Genomic DNA, 18,728 nt, shown 5'->3' with positions numbered 1-18,728 from the left:
GACTTCACGTGTGGCAAGTTCAAAGGGCATCAGAACCTTGCACAACGTTGAAATCATTCTCCACTGCGCTTGAGACAGGTGCATCCCACCTCCTATATCGTGCTCAATTGTATAGGCTTGAATGGCCTTTTGCTGCTCCTCCAACCTCTGAAGCATATACAGGGTTGAATTCCACCTCGTTACCACTTCTTGCTTCAGATGATGGCAGGGCAGGTTCAGTAGTTTTTGGTGGTGCTCCAGTTTTCTGTACGTGGTGCCTGTACGCCGAAAGTGTCCCGCAATTCTTCTGGCCACCGACAGCATCTCTTGCACGCCCCTGTCGTTTTTTAAAAAATTCTGCACCACCAAATTCAAGGTATGTGCAAAACATGGGACGTGCTGGAATTTGCCCATATTTAATGCACACACAATATTGCTGGCGTTGTCCGATGCCACAAATCCACAGGAGAGTCCAATTGGGGTAAGCCATTCCGCGATGATCTTCCTCAGTTGCCGTAAGAGGTTTTCAGCTGTGTGCGTATTCTGGAAACCGGTGATACAAAGCGTAGCCTGCCTAGGAAAGAGTTGGCGTTTGCGAGATGCTGCTACTGGTGCCGCCGCTGCTGTTCTTGCGGCGGGAGTCCATACATCTACCCAGTGGGCTGTCACAGTCATATAGTCCTGACCCTGCCCTGCTCCACTTGTCCACATGTCCGTGGTTAAGTGGACATTGGGTACAACTGCATTTTTTAGGACACTGGTGAGTCTTTTTCTGACGCCCGTGTACATTCTCGGTATCGCCTGCCTAGAGAAGTGGAACCTAGATGGTATTTGGTAACGGGGGCACACTACCTCAAGAAATTGTCTAGTTCCCTGTGAACTAACGGCGGATACCGGACGCACGTCTAACACCAACATAGTTGTCAAGGCCTCAGTTATCCGCTTTGCAACAGGATGACTGCTGTGATATTTCATCTTCCTCGCAAAGGACTGTTGGACAGTCAATTGCTTGGTGGAAGTAGTAAAAGTGTGCTTACGACTTCCCTTCTGGGATGACCATCGACTCCCAGCAGCAACAACAGCAGCGCCAGCAGCAGTAGGCGTTACACGCAAGGATGCATCGGAGGAATCCCAGGCAGGAGAGGACTCGTCAGAATTGCCAGTGACATTGCCTGCAGGACTATTGGCATTCCTGGGGAAGGAGGAAATTGACACTGAGGGAGTTGGTGGGGTGGTTTGCGTGAGCTTGGTTACAAGAGGAAGGGATTTACTGGTCAGTGGACTGCTTCCGCTGTCACCCAAAGTTTTTGAACTTGTCACTGACTTATTATGAATGCGCTGCAGGTGACGTATAAGGGAGGATGTTCCGAGGTGGTTAACGTCCTTACCCCTACTTATTACAGCTTGACAAAGGGAACACACGGCTTGACACCTGTTGTCCGCATTTCTGGTGAAATACTTCCACACCGAAGAGCTGATTTTTTTGGTATTTTCACCAGGCATGTCAACGGCCATATTCCTACCACGGACAACAGGTGTCTCCCCGGGTGCCTGACTTAAACAAACCACCTCACCATCAGAATCCTCCTGGTCAATTTCCTCCCCAGCGCCAGCAACACCCATATCCTCCTCATCTTGGTGTACTTCAACACTGACATCTTCAATCTGACTATCAGGAACTGGACTGCGGGTGCTCCTTCCATCACTTGCAGGGGGCGTGCAAATGGTGGAAGGCGCATGCTCTTCACGTCCAGTGTTGGGAAGGTCAGGCATCGCAACCGACACAATTGGAGTCGGACTCTCCTTGTGGATTTGGGATTTCGAAGAACGCACAGTTCTTTGCGGTGCTACTGCTTTTGCCAGCTTTAGTCTTTTCATTTTTCTAGCGAGAGGCTGAGTGCTTCCATCCTCATGTGAAGCTGAACCACTAGCCATGAACATAGGCCAGGGCCTCAGCCGTTCCTTGCCACTCCGTGTGGTAAATGGCATATTGGCAAGTTTACGCTTCTCCTCCGACAATTTTATTTTAGGTTTTGGAGTCCTTTTTTTACTGATATTTGGTGTTTTGGATTTGACATGCTCTGTACTATGACATTGGGCATCGGCCTTGGCAGACGACGTTGCTGGCATTTCATCGTCTCGGCCATGACTAGTGGCAGCAGCTTCAGCACGAGGTGGAAGTGGATCTTGATCTTTCCCTAATTTTGGAACCTCAACATTTTTGTTCTCCATATTTTAATAGGCACAACTAAAAGGCACCTCAGGTAAACAATGGAGATGGATGGATTGGATACTAGTATACAATTATGGACGGGCTGCCGAGTGCCGACACAGAGGTAGCCACAGCCGTGAACTACCGCACTGTACTGTGTCTGCTGCTAATATATAGACTGGTTGATAAAGAGATAGTATACTCGTAACTAGTATGTATGTATAAAGAAAGAAAAAAAACCACGGTTAGGTGGTATATACAATTATGGACGGGCTGCCGAGTGCCGACACAGAGGTAGCCACAGCCGTGAACTACCGCACTGTACTGTGTCTGCTGCTAATATATAGACTGGTTGATAAAGAGATAGTATACTCGTAACTAGTATGTATGTATAAAGAAAGAAAAAAAAACCACGGTTAGGTGGTATATACAATTATGGACGGGCTGCCGAGTGCCGACACAGAGGTAGCCACAGCCGTGAACTACCGCACTGTACTGTGTCTGCTGCTAATATATAGACTGGTTGATAAAGAGATAGTATACTCGTAACTAGTATGTATGTATAAAGAAAGAAAAAAAAACCACGGTTAGGTGGTATATACAATTATGGACGGGCTGCCGAGTGCCGACACAGAGGTAGCCACAGCCGTGAACTACCGCACTGTACTGTGTCTGCTGCTAATATATAGACTGGTTGATAAAGAGATAGTATACTCGTAACTAGTATGTATGTATAAAGAAAGAAAAAAAAACCACGGTTAGGTGGTATATACAATTATGGACGGGCTGCCGAGTGCCGACACAGAGGTAGCCACAGCTGTGAACTACCGCACTGTACTGTGTCTGCTGCTAATATATAGACTGGTTGATAAAGAGATAGTATACTCGTAACTAGTATGTATGTATAAAGAAAGAAAAAAAAACCACGGTTAGGTGGTATATACAATTATGGACGGGCTGCCGAGTGCCGACACAGAGGTAGCCACAGCCGTGAACTACCGCACTGTACTGTGTCTGCTGCTAATATATAGACTGGTTGATAAAGAGATAGTATACTCGTAACTAGTATGTATGTATAAAGAAAGAAAAAAAAACCACGGTTAGGTGGTATATACAATTATGGACGGGCTGCCGAGTGCCGACACAGAGGTAGCCACAGCCGTGAACTACCGCACTGTACTGTGTCTGCTGCTAATATAGACTGGTTGATAAAGAGATAGTATACTCGTAACTAGTATGTATGTATAAAGAAAGAAAAAAAAACCACGGTTAGGTGGTATATACAATTATGGACGGGCTGCCGAGTGCCGACACAGAGGTAGCCACAGCCGTGAACTACCGCACTGTACTGTGTCTGCTGCTAATATAGACTGGTTGATAAAGAGATAGTATACTACTAATATTATATATACTGGTGGTCAGGTCACTGGTCACTAGTCACACTGGCAGTGGCACTCCTGCAGCAAAAGTGTGCACTGTTTAATTTTAATATAATATTATGTACTCCTGGCTCCTGCTATAACCTATAACTGGCACTGCAGTGCTCCCCAGTCTCCCCCACAATTATAAGCTGTGTGAGCTGAGCACAGTCAGATATATATATACATTGATGCAGCACACTGGGCTGAGCAGTGCACACAGATATGGTATGTGACTGAGTCACTGTGTGTATCGTTTTTTTCAGGCAGAGAACGGATATATTAAATAAAACAAACAACTGCACTGTCTGGTGGTCACTGTGGTCGTCAGTCACTAAACTCTGCACTCTCTTCTACAGTATCACAGCCTCAGGTCAATCTCTCTCTCTCTCTCTCAACCCTAATCTAAATGGAGAGGACGCCAGCCACGTCCTCTCCCTATCAATCTCAATGCACGTGTGAAAATGGCGGCGACGCGCGGCTCCTTATATAGAATCCGAGTCTCGCGAGAATCCGACAGCGTCATGATGACGTTCGGGCGCGCTCGGGTTAACCGAGCAAGGCGGGAGGATCCGAGTCTGCTCGGACCCGTGAAAAAAACATGAAGTTCGTGCGGGTTCGGATTCAGAGAAACCGAACCCGCTCATCTCTAGTACACACTGGAGGGAGGGCAACTTAGGTAGAATAAAGCCAGTTTGTGCAAGGACCTCCAAATTGCCTCTTTTTCCTGCCAGTATACGTACGGACTGTCTGACGTGCCTACTTGGATGCGGTCACTCATATAATCCTCCACCATTCTTTCAATGGTGAGAGAATCATATGCAGTGACAGTAGACGACATGTCAGTAATCGTTGGCAGGTCCTTCAGTCTGGACCAGATGTCAGCACTCGCTCCAGACTGCCCTGCATCACCGCCAGCGGGTGGGCTCGGAATTCTTAGCCTTTTCCTCGCACCCCCAGTTGCGGGAGAATGTGAAGGAGGAGATGTTGACGGGTCACGTTCCGCTTGACTTGACAATTTTCTCACCAGCAGATCTTTGAACCTCTGCAGACTTGTGTCTGCCGGAAAGAGAGATACAACGTAGGTTTTAAATCTAGGATCGAGCACGGTGGCCAAAATGTAGTGCTCTGATTTCAACAGATTGACCACCCGTTAATCCTGGTTAAGCGAATTAAGGGCTCCATCCACAAGTCCCACATGCCTAGCGGAATCGCTCTGTTTTAGCTGATCCTTCAATGTCTCCACCTTCTTCGGCAAAAGCCTGATGAGGGGAATGACCTGACTCAGGCTGGCAGTGTCTGAACTGACTTCACGTGTGGCAAGTTCAAAGGGTTGCAGAACCTTGCACAACGTTGAAATCATTCTCCACTGCGCTTGAGTCAGGTGCATTCCCCCTCCTTTGCCTATAGCGTGGGCAGATGTATAGGCTTGAATGGCCTTTTGCTGCTCCTCCATCCTCTGAAGCATATAGAGGGTTGAATTCCACCTCGTTACCACCTCTTGCTTCAGATGATGGCAGGGCAGGTTCAGGAATGTTTGGTGGTGCTCCAGTCTTCGGCACGCGGTGGCTGAATGACGAAAGTGGCCCGCAATTCTTCGGGCCATCGACAGCATCTCTTGCACGCCCCTGTCGTTTTTTAAATAATTCTGCACCACCAAATTCAATGTATGTGCAAAACATGGGACGTGCTGGAATTTGCCCAGATGTAATGCACGCACAATATTGCTGGCGTTGTCCGATGTCACAAATCCCCAGGAGAGTCCAATTGGGGTAAGCCATTCTGCGATGATCTTCCTCAGTTTCCGTAAGAGGTTGTCAGCTGTGTGCCTCTTCTGGAAAGCGTTGATACAAAGCGTAGCCTGCCTAGGAACGAGTTGGCGTTTGCGAGATGCTGCTACTGGTGCCGCCGCTGCTGTTCTTGCTGCGGGAGGCAATACATCTACCCAGTGGGCTGTCACAGTCATATAGTCCTGAGTCTGCCCTGCTCCACTTGTCCACATGTCCGTGGTTAAGTGGACATTGGGTACAACTGCATTTTTTAGGACACTGGTGAGTCTTTTTCTGAGGTCTGTGTACATTTTCGGTATCGCCTGCCTAGAGAAATGGAACCTAGATGGTATTTGGTACCGGGGACACAGTACCTCAATCAAGTCTCTAGTTGCCTCTGAATTAACGGTGGATACCAGAACCACGTTTCTCACCGCCCAGGCTGCCAAGGCCTGAGTTATCTGCTTTGCAGCAGGATGACTGCTGTGATATTTCATCTTCCTCGCAAAGGACTGTTGGACAGTCAATTGCTTACTGGAAGTAGTACAAGTGGTCTTCCGACTTCCCCTCTGGGATGACGATCGACTCCCAGCAGCAACAACAGCAGCGCCAGCAGCAGTAGGCGTTACACTCAAGGATGCATCGGAGGAATCCCAGGCAGGAGAGGACTCGTCAGACTTGCCAGTGACATGGCCTGCAGGACTATTGGCTTTCCTGGGTAAGGAGGAAATTGACACTGAGGGAGTTGGTGGTGTGGTTTGAGGGAGCTTGGTTACAAGAGGAAGGGATTTAGTGGTCAGTGGACTGCTTCCGCTGTCATCCAAAGTTTTTGAACTTGTCACTGACTTATGATGAATGCGCTGCAGGTGACGTATAAAGGAGGATGTTCCGAGGTGGTTAACGTCCTTACCCCTACTTATTACAGCTTGACAAAGGCAACACACGGCTTGACACCTGTTGTCCGCATTTGTGTTGAAATAATTCCACACCGAAGAGCTGATTTTTTTTGTATTTTGACCAGGCTTGTCAACGGCCCTATTCCTCCCACGGACAACAGGTGTCTCCCCAGGTGCCTGACTTAAACAAACCACCTCACCATCAGAATCCTCCTTGTCAATTTCCTCCCCAGCGCCAGCAACACCCATATCCTCATCCTGGTGTACTTCAACAGTGACATCTTCAATTTGACTATCAGGAACTGGACTGCGGGTGCTCCTTCCAGCACTTGCAGGGGGCGTGCAAATGGTGGAAGGCACAAGATCTTCCCGTCCAGTGTTGGGAAGGTCAGGCATCGCAACCGACACAATTGGACTCTCCTTGGGGATTTGTGATTTAGAAGAACGCAGAGTTCTTTGCTGTGCTTTTGCCAGCTTAAGTCTTTTCTTTTTTCTAGCGAGAGGATGAGTGCTTCCATCCTCATGTGAAGCTGAACCACTAGCCATGAACATAGGCCAGTGCCTCAGCCGTTCCTTGCCACTCCGTGTCGTAAATGGCATATTGGCAAGTTTACGCTTCTCCTCAGACGCTTTCAATTTACATTTTTGGATCATTTTACTGAGCTTTTGTTTTTTGGGGATTTTACATGCTCTCTACTATGACATTGGGCATCGGCCTTGGCAGACGACGTTGATGGCATTTCATCGTCTCGGCCATGACTAGTGGCAGCAGCTTCAGCACGAGGTGGAAGTGGATCTTAATCTTTCCCTATTTTAACCTCCACATTTTTGTTCTCCATTTTTTAATGTGTGGAATTATATGCTAGTATCAATAGCAATGGCCTACTACTATATATACTGCGCACAACTGAAATGCACCACAGGTATGGATGGATAGTATACTTTACGACACAGAGGTAGGTACAGCAGTGGCCTACTGTACCGTAATGCTATATATTATATACTGGTGGTCAGCAAACTGTGCAAAACTGAAATGCACCACAGGTATGGATGGATAGTATACTTGACGACACAGAGGTAGGTACGGCAGTGGCCTTCTGTACCGTAATGCTATATATTATATACTGGTGGTCAGCAAACTGTGCAAAACTGAAATGCACCACAGGTATGGATGGATAGTATACTTGACGACACAGAGGTAGGTACAGCAGTGGCCTACTGTACCGTAATGCTATATATTATATACTGGTGGTCAGCAAACTGTGCAAAACTGAAATGCACCACAGGTATGGATAGATAGTATACTTAACGACACAGAGGTAGGTACAGCAGTGGCCTACTGTACCATAATGCTATATATTATATACTGGTGGTCAGCAAACTGTGCAAAACTGAAATGCACCACAGATATGGATGGATAGTATACTTGACGACACAGAGGTAGGTACAGCAGTGGCCTTCTGTACCCTACTCCTATATATTATATACTGGTGGTCAGCAAAATTATGCACTGTACTCCTACTATATACTACAATGCAGCACAGATATGGAGTGTTTTTCAGGCAGACAACGTATACTGGTGGTCACTGTCAGCAAAACTCTGCACTGTACTCCTCCTATATAATACTGCTGTTCCCCAGTCCCCACAATTAAGCAGTGTGAGCACAGATATATGCAGCACACTGAGCACAGATATGGAGTGTTTTTCAGGCAGACAACGTATACTGGTGGTCACTGTCAGCAAAACTCTGCACTGTACTCCTCCTATATAATACTGCTGGTCCCCAGTCCCCACAATAAAGCAGTGTGAGCACAGATATATGCAGCACACTGAGCACAGATATGGAGTGTTTTTCAGGCAGACAACATATACTGCTGGTCACTGTCAGCAAAACTCTGCACTGTACTCCTCCTATATAATATACTGGTGGTCCCCAGTCCCCACAATAAAGCAGTGTGAGCACAGATATATGCAGCACACTGAGCACAGATATGGAGTGTTTTTCAGGCAGACAACGTATACTGGTGGTCACTGTCAGCAAAACTCTGCACTGTACTCCTCCTATATAATACAGCTGCTCCCCAGTCCCCACAATTAAGCAGTGTGAGCACAGATATATGCAGCACACTGAGCACAGATATGGAGTGTTTTTCAGGCAGACAACGTATACTGGTGGTCAGTCACTGTCAGCAAAACTCTGCACTGTACTCCTCCTATATAATACAGTGCTCCCCAGTCCCCACAATTAAGCAATAAGCACAAATATTTGCATCAACATTAATAAACGGAGAGGACGCCAGCCACGTCCTCTTCCTAACATTTCCAATGCACGAGTGAAAATGGCGGCGACGCGCGGCTGCTTATATAGAATCCGAATCTCGTGAGAATCCGACAGCGGGATGATGACGTTCGGGCGCGCTCGGATTAACCGAGCCATACGGGAGAATCCGAGTATGCCTCGGACCCGTGTAAAATGGGTGAAGTTCGGGGGGGTTCGGTTTCCGAGGAACCGAACCCGCTCATCACTAGTATAAAGTGGTGCTGTGTTGTGCAGACCAGTGGTAGTGTCCTGTGTCATCAGTAATTCCGGTGACGATATACGCTGCTGCTATATATCCACTGCTGCAGTATAACAATTATAACAACCTGGGCCAGTATTTACTAAAAATCCGAGTTTGGTCGATTTGTGTTTTTTTTTCTAAGTCCCAATCCGGGAATTCACTAAGCACCAATCTCGGCAGTGTCTGGTCTATTCGTAATGGTTTGACTGACAACGTCCCGAAATACGAATGAATAGACCATCGGTCAAACGCGGCTGTTATTTCATAGAATAGGGGAATTCACTATTCATTCGTATTTGGGTGTTAGTCTCTGAGGGCTCAAATGCGGTCGTATTTTTTTGCGATTCGTTAAAAAAAGCGGCACAAAAATAGACCTGCTTTTTTCAGTCGTGTTTACATGTGTTGGCAATAAAAAAATCACTCACACCTGAATTAGGATGCCTATAAAAGGATGTTAGGCCCATTTCAATACACATACACTCAGAAATGGCAGCAGGACTGTGGGCCAGTGATCTTTTGTGTGCTGTGGGATTCCTCAGACTCAGACATCAGCCTGCAAGTACCCAGGGCCAAGAAAATGAACATGGTCAGCAGGTTGTACAGGTTCCGCGGAGGCTGCGCAGGCCTCATTTTTTTAGGGGGCGTTTAAACCCGAATGCATTGTCCGATGATAAGGTCATACAGATGTTCCGTCTAAATCGTAACAACATTTTCCGTCTGTATGACCTTGTCAAACTGGGCCTAGACCCTGAGACAGCACGCTCTCGCCCTGTCTCAGGCCTGCACAAACTCCTGGCTGTGTTGCACTTTATGGCTACTGGCAGCTTTCAGGCTGTGTCTGGGGATGTCATAGGAATCTCACAGCCCTCATTTTCAAGAATCTTAATACAGGTGATGTATACCTAACAACGTCTTCTGTTTTGTGTTTGTTTTAATTTCTCGGTGGCCAGTTCTGTCCTAAAATCTCAAGTTTATTGTTCGTTAAAATGTTCACACAGGTTTTGGCTGTTTTGCAGCCCCACATCGAGGCCTCAATCTGCTTCCCTACCCAGGAGTCTCAGTGGCATGCCGTCAGGGTAGATTTCTATGAGATGGCTGGCATGCCCAATGTGCTTGGAGCCATAGATTGCACACACATTCAGCTGAGACCACCTAGGGGCAGGCATCACATATATACTAACCGCCATTTTCAACACTCCACAAATGTGCAAGTGGTTTGTGATGCAAATCTCAAAATAATGAGTGTTGTTGCTGGTTACCCTGGGGGCTGCCATGACTCCTTCATCCTCAGTCAGTCATCCCTCTTTGATAAGTTTGAGGATGGACAAATGCCAGATGGATGGCTGCTGGGTATGTAATTTGATATGTGTAGGCCTGCGTATACTTTGTCCAAATACAGGGGCAGATGTATTAACCTGTAGAAGGCATAAGGAAGTGAGAAACCAGTGATCTGTGCAAGGTGATAAAGGCACCTGCCAATCTGCTCCAATATGTAAATTAACATTTAGGAACAGATTGTCTGCTGCCTTTTTTACCTTGCACATATCACTTGTTTTTCACTTCCTTATGCCTTCTACAGGTTAATACATCTGCCCCACAGTGTGTTACTTATGTGTTGCTGTATCTTAACATGATTCACGTTACTATATCTGTCTTTTAGGTGATGGAGGATATGGCTGTTACTCTTGGCTTCTAACTCCATTGTCCCGACCTGATACCCCTGCTGAACACAATTACAATCATGCACATAAGTCCACGCGGAATGTGATAGAAAGATGTTTTGGTGTGCTGAAATCTAGGTTTCAGTGTCTGGATAAGTCTGGTGGCCTTTTGTTGTATAGTCCCTCCAAGGTGACTCAAATTGTGTTCTGCTGCTGCTTTCTTCATAACATGTGTTTGCAACAACATCTGCCACATGTTGAGGAGGAGGAGGAGGAGGAAGAAAGCAGCCAGCAAGCAGAGGAATTAGAGACATCTGGTGATACTTGGAGTACTGATGTAGGGAGGCAGTTTAGGCAACAGATCATAAATCGCTATTTCTAAGGTAAGCTTGGTTTGCTTATTTCATTTGTTGTGTCTTCATAAATAGATGTTTTGTGTTTTTTTCCAAAATCCATTACTCTGAATGTGTCTGTCTCCTTGACACATACAAACATACCCTCGCTATATGCTTAAAAAATGTCGCATGTGTATTGTGTGTCTTTTTAATATCAAAACAACAGATTATGAGTGGCATGCATTAAGTCTGGATAAGTGTTCGAAATCTTGCAGTGCTAATTTCTTACAAGCCAACATCAACCATTTAGTATTTTACTTTATCATTGTGTGTAATGTCCTAATGCACATTTTCACAAACTCGGCCCTCAGGACCACACACAGTGCATGTTTTTAAAGTAACACAGTAGAAGCACAAGTGTATGAATTACTCACAGACATATGTTAAAAGGTTCACAGGTGGAGCTAATTATGTCACTTGTGATTCTGTGAGTAGACCTGCAAAACATGCACTGTGTGGGTTCCTGATGGCCGAGTTTGAGAACCTGTGTTCCCAAAAAACACTCCAAAACATATAATATGTTAGCCTTGAGGAAAACATGTGTCCATATGTGTGATGCACCATCATATTTAAGACTCACAAACTTACTGTAATCATGATTATTTTTTTTTACTAATGTTTGATGCTGTAAACTTGATGATGTGTAAGTAAATACACAGTTTGCCACACATATACATTATTGTACACTTTTTTTTAGGGTAAAAGTACATATTTGTTTGTTTATGCATCATGTGTAAAAACATGCTTAATAATTTTTAACACACACAAACATGTCCCAACAATACTGACATTCATTTGGACAATGTTTTACAAACAAAACAAAGGCAACATATTACAAGCTTTTTACGCCACTCGATTGAGTTCATCTTGTAATGTTGTATAGATAAGATAGCTAAGATATGTATCACTAACATTGTAATTTGGATTGTCTGCAGTCAAAGAGAATGATTGGAATCTAGAGTAATGATTAGAAAAAAATCAAGTGGTCAGTTTACTTCCTGCTAAAGACATTCTGCCTGGCTGGCAATTATTGTATCTGCAGGCAAAGAGAATGATTGGAATCTAGAAAGAGTAATGATTTGAAAAAAATCAAGTGGTCAGTTTACTTCCTGCTAAAGACATTCTGCCTGGCTGGCAATTATTGTATCTGCAGGCAAAGAGAATGATTGGAATCTAGAAAGAGTAATGATTAGAAAAAAATCAAGTGGTCAGTTTACTTCCTGCTAACATGTATGTGTGGCTCCATCAACATTTTCCTCCTCCAATACCCAAAATAAATGAAAAGGAAAAAAAGGGGCAAGGAGCTAAGTGTGATATTTTGTAAAGCATCAAAAACACTTGCTAACTTTAATTATCACAAATGTCTAACTTTTTTTTGTTAAATTTTTTTTGGTGGCTGCTTGTCCTGCCCTTTGCCTTTAGCACTGTCATGTTGGCGTGCTCTTGTGGACCGTCTTGGTGGTGATGAGACTGGCGTGATATTTGGAGTAGTCGTACCAGAACTGCTGGTTGTTTGCTGTTGGTGCATGCATCTGAGTGTTTCATTCAGGTTAGTGAGGGTGGCATTGAGTTCACGTGTAGCAGCATTTTGATTGTCTATTATATATATTCTGAATAAGCTTTCATTAATCTTTTGACTGTTTTGAAAAATGCTCATATAACTTTGCTGTTGTCTGTGCTGTTCCTCCATTAGTCTGTGCTGTTGTTCCATTATGCGCTGTAAGTTGCCCATGACCTGTGTAATGTCTGTACGCATGAGTTCCATGGTATTGCCTATTCTGGTTGTTTGCTCATTTTGTCCACTCAGATTTCTAGAGATTCTTCTGAGGTGAGATGGTAGGCTTGCAAACATTTGTGTCTGCTTACGCAGGCAATCTTCATTAGTGGCCTGCTGTCTAGCCCAAATAGTCCAAAACACCTGATCAGGGCCTTATGTTCCTGGTGTTGTTGGGCTGTGTTGTGGTGGGGGTGATGTGCTTTGCAGTGGTGGTGTACTCACAGGTGCTGGGGGGCTCATTCCTTGCATTAATGGCTGCATTTCTAAGATGTTTGTCTCCTCCATGTCACTGTGTTGGTGTTGTTGCGGAGGGATGCTGTTCCCAGGACTCGAAGCTGAAATGTTAAACATATCTCCGTTAGCTATCCATATGGTTGTGAAATGAAAACAAAACACTACACATGGAACACATGTCAATCACTGTTGCTTTCAATTATTCTGCCTAGCAACATCATCACTCATAGCTTAAAAACATACATATGCCTGCTTGTGGCAAATGTGTCTGGTTACTTAATTGTGAAAGCAAACACTTTAGTTTTATTGTAGCTCACACATACTCCAGCATAAAATAAACATTGTAATACATAATGTGTTACCTTATAGCTTTGTTCAAACAAACATAGTAATGTTTTTGTAGGTATTTTGCAATGTTACCTTAAGCACACATGAGATTTTTGGAAAAACAAACTTACTTTTTACAAACAAACCAACATGTTTTTTTGTTGCAGCATCTTACACCCAATGTCATACTGTATGACTCAAGTGGACATACATATCTTTACTGGATGTGGACAAGGCCATTTAGTTTGGATTCCATTTCAGCTTTTACTTACTGTGGTAAGTATTTTGGTTTTGGATGTGTTTGGACTTAATGCGGTTATAAATATATAAATGAAGCGCTGCCCGACTCAATTCCTTGCTTTTATAACATTTATTACATACATTACATACAACATTAAATATACCACTCGGCCAGTGATCAATTATAAAATTCAATTGTGTATTAAAACTATCAATTGCAGTATATCTTTGTTATTATTGCGCTAAAAAATCCATTTAGTACTGTGCATAAAGTTAGTCCAACATGAAGCGCATGGCGGACTCAGGCCCAAATAGCTGCCTCTGATACTTCATCAGCTCACGCACCAATGCCACATTTTTAGCAAAACTAAACTTAACATTCCGCCCAGTCTTAGTAGTGGTGCGTGGCTGCGGAGCACTCTGACTGTCACTGTCACTTGAGGCTGCTGCAGCAACCTCACCCACCTCCTCCACCTCACTGACCTCACTAACACTCACCTCCTCCACCTGACCGACCTCCTCCCCCTCACTCACACCCTCCACCTCTGAGTCACACATAATTGTGTGTGCAAACAGTTAACACAGGAAAAAAAAAAGACAAACAACACACTCCTCCACTACCACTACACAACTCACACACACACACACAAACACACACAAACACTGACAAGGGACTATAAAGAAAAATAACTTGGACTAAAAATTAGACAAAACCACAAAATACAAGACAACAATAATGACAAGACGACTTTCAAACACAATACCACACTCAGAAATCGCTACCACCACTCCTCACCAAACCACAAAATCACCTACCTCCACAGCACAACCTCCCTCCTCCTCACCACTAACTAAACCCACGAGGTGCGGACGGTTTGGGGCATATTTATATGGTTGCGCACAGACACTCCTACCATCTGAAACACAACCAATCACGAACGGGGATGAAAATCGAAACTGAAAGTGAAAATGTGGCCGCGGGAAAAAAAACCCTGCCGCGTTTAACTTAGTGCAAAAACCTGCAAATCCAACAAAAACACGTACGCAAACGACAATGACGGCCGGAAATGTGGTAAAAAAAAACGACTGGCATCGACATCGGGAAACACGAAAACAATAAACTCGAATGCTTAGTAACTTTGCGTATATGGATTCAAAAAGTTGCATGAAAATGCACCCGATACAAAACGAGTTTAAACACTACACAAACCGACTCAAACACGAATATTAGTAAATATTGGCCATTGTGTCTAGAATGTATATAGGTAAGCACTGTTTTATATTACTTTATGTACGCCTGATGACGGTTTTATAATAAAACCGAAACGTTGCAGTTATTGACGGGGTGATGTCCTGTTATTTATAAGAAGTCCTGAGAGTGCCGCTCACACACATCGCTATGCATGCAAGTACAATTGCCTGAGAGGGCACCGGGCATCTATTATATTATTTCTTTGGAGTGCCGGGCTCTGGAACTGAGTATATATATATATATATACATATAGATCAACACAGGGTAGGGCGATTCAGTGTCACAAAGAAGCCTAACCTCATTCCTCCACGTAGAGGCCCCCCTGCATGACCACGGCAAAGGTGGCAGGACTGGCGGGGATAACACTCCCACACAGCGGTCACTGCCAGGGAGCCATGTACGGATGTACGGTGCGGCGCTGTCAGTGTGTTACCCGCTGCCTGCACTGTGCTGCTCACCTTTTCCCTCTGCTGGGCTATTACAGTGACTCAGTGTGGAGGTCCCGCCCCCGGCCGCCTCCTCGGGCTCCAGCAGCTCCGTGCCGTGGTCTCCGTTGCTTAGTAGACCCTTAGCAGATCTTTTACCCGCTCACCGGGTCGGGAAGGCGGGGGTAAGTGAGCGACACAGTCACTTCCCCCCAGTTTTTTTTTTAGTTTAACTTTTTTTTAGTTGAACTCAGCGCCGCCCTTTAAGTGCTACCGTCCTTAGGCAGCTGCCTAAAACTGCCTAATGGTGGCGCCGGCCCTGAATCAGGGCAGTAGAGCAGGGGTCATGGAACTTTTTTACCTTTTACCCCAAAATATATTTAGATACGCTGACGTTACCCCCTTGATTTGAGAGGGTGGAAATCATATATTATTGTGCATATATACTGGTTATCACTGTTTATATAGCATTTCTGAGATACTGTATATATATATATATATATATATATAGAAAGACAGCATAAAGGGGCACTCACCAGAATTTTGCACGTAAAAAGCATTGAATATTTTATTTATACTTATCAAAGTGATTTCACAAGGAGAATTCTTTCAACATTTCGATCCATCAGGATCATCTTCAGGAAAATACAGCATAAGCAGCATGTACAAAAAATTGCATCCGTTCATGTACACCAGTACCTAGATAGAGAAAGATAGATGAAGGGGGGGAAGGGGGGGGGGGGGGAGAACACGACTTTTAGGAGACAGATGGTCACATCCTCACCTCAGTAATGTCAGTGGGAATCTCCCACTGTTCCGTGTGTGGGTTGGCGGGCCGCGGGCGGGAGGACAGGACAGCGCAGGACGGGCGGGCATAAGGGAGTGCGGTGTGATGTCAGCACGCCACACCACGGCCAGGAACACAGCACAGGACGGTCACATTGTGAGCCGGCCGGTGCTGGATGGGGCTGTGTCTCGGCAGCGCTACCATCCATTACCCCCAGGAATTCAATTTTTTTACCCCATTTGGGGTAATTTACCCCTTTTCCCTGACCACTGCAGTAGAGAGTCTTGCTGGGCCCAGATACTTTTCAGGGGTGTGGCCTATTACAAGAGGCGTGGCCACGCACCCCTAGAAAAAAATACACAAAAATTTTTACTTTCAGCACCTCCCTGGCCACACTGCAGCCCAGCACATAGCAGCGTGTGCTGGGCTGAGGAGAAGAGCTGCAGCTGCTATTGCCAGGTAAGGCGGTGGTTGCCCGGGTATTTAGTACCCTCTACCCACCTCTCGCATCACTGCATCTAATCTCTGTACATTCAGGATGTACCTGTGTAAGCCTGGCCTTACAGAATTGCAGCGGGGCAGGGGAATGGGGGGGGGGGGGGTCATTAGCTTTCTGGGGCATCGGGAGACTACACCCTGAGCCGGGCGCCTCCCGCAGGATGTGGGAGAGTGGGCAAGTATAAAATAGGAATTTAATTACCTACCGGCAAATCCTTTTCTCGTAGTCCGTAGAGGATACTGGGGTCCACATTAGTACCATGGGTATAGACGGGTCCACTAGGAGCACTTAAGAAATTAATAGTGTGCGCTGGCTCCTCCCTCTATGCCCCTCCTACCAGACCCAGTCTAGAAACTGTGCCGGAGGAGACGGACATACCGAGAGAAGGATTTAAGGACAGTGGTGAGATTGGAACCAGCACACACAAAACAAGATGAAAACCAAGCTAACCAAACTGGAACAGGAACAGCAACAGCTGAACCAACAATAACACTTAGCCAAGTAACCTTGCAGCAAAACACAAAGCACTGGGTGGGCGCCCAGTATCCTCTACGGACTACGAGAAAAAGATTTACCGGTAGGTAATTAAAATCCTATTTTCTCTTACATCCTAGAGGATACTGGGGTCCACATCAGTACCATGGGGATGTACCAACGCTCCCAAACCTGGCGGGAGAGTGCTGAGGTTCCTGCAGAACTGATTGACCAAATTGAAGGTCATCAGAGGCCAAAGTAGCAAACTTGTAGAACTTAGCAAACGTGTTCAAACCTGACCAAGTAGCTGCTCGGCAGAGCTGTAAAGCCGAGACACCCCAGGCAGCTGCCCAGGAAGAACCCACCAACCTAGTAGAGTGGGCCTGTACAGATTTTGGAACCAGCAAACCTGCCATAGAATAAGCATGCTGGATAGTAAGCCTGATCCAGCAAGCAAAAGACTGCTTTGAAGCAGGACACCCAATTTTATTGGGATCATAGAGAACAAACAACGAGTCCGACTTTCTGTGATGAGCTGTCCGCTTCACATAAATCTTCAAAGCCCTCACAACATCTAGGAACTTTGAAATAGAAGAGGTGTCTGTAACCACCGGGACCACAATAGGTTGGTTGATATGAAACGCAGACACCACCTTAGGAAGAAATTGCTGACAAGTTCTGATTTCAGCTCTATCCTCATGAAAAATCAAATAGGGGCTCTTTGGAAACAATGCCCCTAGTTCTCACACACGTCTGGCTGAAGCCAGGGCCAACAGTGTGACAGTCTTACACGTAACAAACTTACGTCCACCTCCTGTAAGGGCTCAAACCATTCTGATTGTAGGAACTGCAACACCACGTTGAGATCCCAAGGTGCCATAGGAGGCACAAAGGGCGGGTGGATGTGCAGAACACCCTTCAAGAATGTCTGTACCTCAGAGAGGGAAGCCAATTGGTTCTGGAAGAAAATGGATAAGGCCGAAATATGGACTTTTATGGAGCCCAGACGTAGGCTCACATCCACACCTGACTGCAGAAAAAGCAGAAAACATCCCAGTTGAAATTCCACCGCAGGAAATTTCCTGTTCTCACACCAAGAGACGTATTTTTTCCAAATACGGTGGTAATGCTTAGACGTTACCCCCTTTCTGGCTTGGATCAAAGTCGGAATAACCTTGTCCGGGATCCCTTTCCGGGCTAGAATTTGATGCTCAACCTCCAAGCCATTAAACATAGCCGTGATAAGTCTTGATAGACGAATGGCCCCTGTTGCAGGAGATCCTCTCGAAAGGGAGAGGCCACGGATCCTCCAGAAGCATGTCCAGTAGATCCGCGTACCAAGCCCTTCTTGGCCAGCCCAGAGCAATGAGAATTGCTTGAACCTTTTCCATTTTTATTCTTTTGAGAATTTTTGGAATCAATGGAGGTGGCGGAAACACGTACACCATCTGGTAGACACATGGGGTCGCCAGAGCGTCCACCGCCACTGCCTGTGGGTCCCTAGACCTGGAACAATACCGCTTGAGCTTCTTGTTTAGATGAGAGGCCATCATTGTCGATCTGTGGAATTCCCCACCAACGTGTCAAGCACCTGAACACCTCCGGGTGGAGGCCCCACTCTCCTGGGTGGAGGTCGAGTCTGCTGAGGAAGTATGCTTCCCAGTTATCTACTCTTGGAATGAAGATTGCCGACAATGCCACAGCATGTCTTTCTGCCCAGAGGAGAATTCTTGTTACCTCTGACATTGCTGCTCGGCTCTTCGTTCCACCCTGTCTGTTTTATGTACGTTACCGCCGTCACATTGTCCGACTGAACTTGAA

At 45.7% G+C, this 18,728-nt stretch overlaps 1 protein-coding gene across 1 annotated transcript in view; it reads left to right on the top strand.

Annotated features, from left to right (window-relative positions):
• LOC134928725 (uncharacterized) overlaps positions 1-18,728 on the top strand; it is a 440,900-nt gene that overhangs the window by 40,608 nt on the left and 381,564 nt on the right. The window lies entirely within an intron of this gene.

This window comes from Pseudophryne corroboree, chromosome 5 (assembly GCF_028390025.1).
Source record: "Pseudophryne corroboree isolate aPseCor3 chromosome 5, aPseCor3.hap2, whole genome shotgun sequence".
Classification (NCBI taxonomy): domain Eukaryota; kingdom Metazoa; phylum Chordata; class Amphibia; order Anura; family Myobatrachidae; genus Pseudophryne; species Pseudophryne corroboree.
The sequence above is the reverse complement of the archived record's forward strand: the minus strand, read 5'-3'. Positions and strand labels throughout refer to the sequence as shown.